This window comes from Micropterus dolomieu, linkage group LG10 (genome assembly GCF_021292245.1).
Source record: "Micropterus dolomieu isolate WLL.071019.BEF.003 ecotype Adirondacks linkage group LG10, ASM2129224v1, whole genome shotgun sequence".
NCBI lineage: Eukaryota > Metazoa > Chordata > Actinopteri > Centrarchiformes > Centrarchidae > Micropterus > Micropterus dolomieu.
In genome coordinates, this window is record NC_060159.1 from 29,170,088 (window position 1) to 29,175,704 (window position 5,617).

Sequence of the window (5,617 nt, forward strand, 5' to 3'; positions counted from 1 at the left end):
GGATGTCAGTGGGTAATTTGCTGCTGAGCTGCTGGTCTCATAATGTTGAGGTGGAACTCTTTTGTTTTCCTGGTTTTACAGTTGGTTTGGTTTTGAAATCACTTCTAAATAAATCTCAAACCACCTGTTTCTTTCTTACTTACTTTTTTGAGTAAAGATAATTCATCCAAAAAGCACATCTCACTAGCTGGCTTTTATCAAGCCAGCTAGCTCGACCCCACCTTGACTTACCTGCTGTTTGTTCCCTTGAAGGTCTGTTGCAGATGAACAATGGCGGAAATTCACGACGAGAAATGAACGCAGTGGAAATTCGAAACAAGAAATGATCGCAAGGATTGGTTTGGTTTTTTGGAGTGTAGTTTGAAGGTTTGTCACGTACCTCGAGCTGAGGTTTGATCCCATGTCTCCGGGCGGCGTGCTTCCCCACTGGACCATCTTCAGCGCTGTTTAAGATGAGCAACCAGAGAGAGGAAGAAGATCAGACTGAGGGAGGAACCTGCAGAAACTTCACCTTCGTCAGTCTGGAGAGGAAGCTTTGGATGGATGGACTTTCTGTCCTTTACTTTATAGGGATCCTGTTGTTGAGCTGTCTGAGCTGCTGGTCTCATAATGTTGAGGTGGAACAAGATGCCACTGATCTGTTCTCCCAGGTAGTGAAGAGGTCAAGAGTCCTGCGTTGTACCCAGGTGGCCTGGGTTCAATTCCTGCTTTGGGAGAAGCTCTGCTCTTTATTTCTGTTCTTTTACACAGCGTGAAGAAAAGATTTGAGCTGCCAGAACTTTCTGAGCTGCCTGAGCTCTCACAGAGAAAATCAGTACATCTGGACTTCAGAGAAGAACTCTCTAACAAGATAAAGAATTCCCCTAGATGGCTTTTGAAAACTGATTTGAACATTGATGTCTTACTAACAAACCATCAGCTCTCTGTCGGGCCACGTGGTCCGGTGGTTCAGGTTCCTGGTTCCTGTGCAGACGGTGGGGGTTTGTGTTGTGGCAGGTGATGCTGTTGCTTTAGAACAAGTCTTCCTGGAAGTGCAGAGAAATCAGGATCACTTTTATAATGCTCAGTCCAGGCGATCAAAAATGGAGAGGTGAAAAACTGAACTGTGAGTCAGGACTCAGAGTGAGAGCTGTACTTTGCCACGAGCCTTTCTCTCTCTCACTCTCACCTGTACCTGCAGACTGAGTTCTCCTCGCCTCCCCAATATTTCATCAGTGTTTCTTCAGAGCAGTCCTTTGCTGTGCCTATTTTATTCTCCAACAGTGGACTAGACTTCACAGAAAACGTATTAATGAGCCCAACAGTGTCGAACCGTCCATTTGTGGTCATAGAGCGCCCTCTGCTGGTGCATCGGGGACATTTCATGTCACTACAACAGATCAGGTTTAGACAGAAAGTAGAAAACCCAGAATCAGAGCAGTCCGGTGTTCCTGTGCTTGCTTTTCAAAGGGAAAGGTTTAGAGTTCAGATCCTGCTCGGAGCACATTAATCTAGTGTAGTTATTCTGAATAGATGGATGTGCCCAACAAGTCTGTAGCTCTTTTAACCTGAAGGTGGCGCTACAGGATTTGGATAAAGGCTGCTCGACCTTCAGCCGCAGTCTCCCACACATTTTCTTTAGGATAAAGATCTCTGTTCCAGTTTAAAGACGTTGCATCAGTTACGCCTTCGTGTCAGGAGTCAAACACCCTCTGTCTGTGGCCTGGTGGTTTTCACCTGAACTCCTCAGGTTCACTTCCAGCTGCAGGACAAGATGAATCAGATTTGATGCGTCAGGTGTCTCCGTTGTCTAAAAGAACTGGCACCAGGAAGCCACACAGAAACAGTTTAGTGTCGGGTTGAACTGCAGTCCTTCCAATAGTTTAATTATTGTTTGTGAGAGCTGATGTAACTTTAAGCTCTGGGAGCTGGTGGATTCAATGAGGTTGTGGATTCAGATCCTGTATTGATCTCTTGGTCTGGAAGAATTTCTCTTCCATCATCCTGACTAACTCATGTTTCATTATGTTCTTATTTTTCATGTCTCCAATTTTGACCACATGGACTGAGGATTACAAAAGTGATGTTGATTATCTCGGCAAAATCTCTCGTCGCACCCAGCATTGAAGCCAGGTCTCGTGCACGGACAGCAGTAACACTAAGCACTAGGCTATTTGGCCCAATTGACAACTGATGGTTTGTTAGTAAGACATCAATGTTCAAATCAGTTTTCAAAAGCCATCTAGGGGAATTCTTTATCTTGTTAGAGAGTTCTTCTCTGAAGTCCAGATGTACTGATTTTCTCTGTGAGAGCTCAGGCAGCTCAAATCTTTTCTTCACACTGTGTAAAAGAACAGAAATAAAGAGCAGTTAAAGCTCCTTCTCCCAAAGCAGGAATTGAACCCAGGCCACCTGGGTACAACGCAGGACTCTTGACCTCTTCACTACCTGGGAGAACAGATCAGTGGCATCTTGTTCCACCTCAACATTATGAGACCAGCAGCTCAGACAGCTCAACAACAGGATCCCTATAAAGTAAAGGACAGAAAGTCCATCCATCCAAAGCTTCCTCTCCAGACTGACGAAGGTGAAGTTTCTGCAGGTTCCTCCCTCAGTCTGATCTTCTTCCTCTCTCTGGTTGCTCATCTTAAACAGCGCTGAAGATGGTCCAGTGGGGAAGCACGCCGCCCGGAGACCCGGAGACATGGGATCAAACCTCAGCTCAGCTCAAGGTACGTGACAAACCTTCAAACTACACTCCAAAAAACCAAACCAATCCTTGCGATCATTTCTCATTTCAAATTTCCGCTGCGTTTGTTTCTCGCCGTGAATTTCCGCCATTGTTCATCTGCAACAGACCTTCAAGGGAACAAACAGCAGGTAAGTCAAGGTGGGGTCAAGCTAGCTGGCTTGATAAAAGCCAGCTAGTGAGACATGTTTTTTGGATGAATTATCCAATTATATAAGTAAGAAAGAAACAGGTGGTTTGAGATGAATCAGAATCAGCTTTAGTAGTTTACACATACAGGCAATTAGCTTTGGTGACTTGGTGCAAAACAATCATCAGAAATAAACTAATACTATGTTTTAAGCTCTCATTAAATTGTCATTAAATGTCTGCACTTGAAAATAATGTTAAACTATAGAAAAGAATAGAATAGAATAGAATAAAATACCACTTTATTGTCCAGCCAAGGCTGGAAAATTGTCTTTGGTCTCCCCAGACCTATAAAAACATCACTATACAAACATGAACATATATAAACATACCAACATCATTGTATACAATAAATTCCCTCACAGATCAGAATCATGATCTGCTACATTTAAACCAGCAGCAATCAATTAAATGTCATCTTTAACTGATCGTTATGCTCGTGAGTTCAGTTTCCTGCGGTGGAATAAATAAATCAAAGAATCTGAACTGAAAGAAAAATTTTAAAACGTGTCTTTGATTATTTTGCAAACATGGCTTATTTTGAAAATCTGATCCGGAAGTTCCACTCTTTATTTTCTCTCTAACTTGGCGGGGGTGAGTCGGGGGGCCAACCGGATCCTTCAGAGAGGAGGAACCAGCGGGAGGTCTCACTCTGAGCTGATCTTCAGGACCACAACGTGAAGAAGCAGCGACGTCTCACTCCTGTCCCAGTTCTGCAGCTTGTAAGATCCACTACAGCGCTCATCATCATCATCATCATCATCACCATCATCATCATCATCCTCATCATCCTCATCCTCATCATCATCATTATCACCACCATCATCACCATCATCATCATCATCATCATCACCATCATAACCATCATCACCATCATCATCATTATCACCACCATCATTATCATCATCATCACCATCATCCTCATCATCCTCATCACCATCATCATCATCCTCATCACCATCATCATCACCATCATCATCATCATCATCATCACCATCATAACCATCATCACCATCATCATCATTATCACCACCATCATTATCATCATCATCACCATCATCCTCATCATCCTCATCACCATCATCATCATCCTCATCACCATCATCATCACCATCATCATCATCATCATCATCACCATCATAACCATCATCACCATCATCATCATTATCACCACCATCATTATCATCATCATCACCATCATCCTCATCATCCTCATCACCATCATCATCATCCTCATCACCATCATCATCACCATCATCATCATCATCATCATCACCATCATAACCATCATCACCATCATCATCATTATCACCACCATCATTATCATCATCATCACCATCATCCTCATCATCCTCATCACCATCATCATCATCCTCATCACCATCATCATCACCATCATCATCATCATCATCATCACCATCATAACCATCATCACCATCATCATCATTATCACCACCATCATTATCATCATCATCACCATCATCCTCATCATCCTCATCACCATCATCATCATCCTCATCACCATCATCATCACCATCATCATCATCATCATCATCACCATCATAACCATCATCACCATCATCATCATTATCACCACCATCATTATCATCATCATCACCATCATCCTCATCATCCTCATCACCATCATCATCATCCTCATCACCATCATCATCACCATCATCATCATCATCATCATCACCATCATAACCATCATCACCATCATCATCATTATCACCACCATCATTATCATCATCATCACCATCATCCTCATCATCATCATCATCATCCTCATCACCATCATCATCATCATCATCATCATCATCCTCATCCTCATCCTCATCCTCATCATCACCACCATCATCACCATCATCATCATCATCACCATCATCACCATCATCACCATCATCATCATCACCACCATCATCATCATCATCATCACCATCATCCTCATCATCATCATCCTCATCCTCATCCTCATCATCACCACCACCATCATCATCCTCATCCTCATCATCATCATCATCATCCTCATCCTCATCATCACCACCACCATCATCATCATCCTCATCCTCATCATCATCCTCATCATCATTCTCATCATCACCACCACCATCATCATCATCATCCTCATCATCATCATCATCATCACCATCATCACCATCATCATCATTATCACCACCATCATCATCATCATCCTCATCATCATCATCATCATCCTCATCATCATCCTCATCATCATCATCATCATCATCACCATCATCCTCATCCTCATCATCACCACCACCATCATCATCATCATCACCATCATCCTCATCATCCTCATCATCATCCTCATCCTCATCATCATCATTATCACCACCATCACCACCATCATCACCATCATCACCATCATCATCATCATCATCATCATCACCATCACCATCATCACCATCATCACCATCATCATCATTATCACCACCATCATCATCATCATCCTCATCCTCATCCTCATCATCACCATCATCCTCATCCTCATCATCACCACCACCATCATCACCATCATCCTCATCATCATCATCCTCATTATCACCACCATCATCACCATCATCATCATCATCATCATTATCAACACCATCATCACATCATCATCATCATTATCACCACCATCATCACCATCATCCTCATCCTCATCATCACCATCATCCTCATCCTCATCATCAC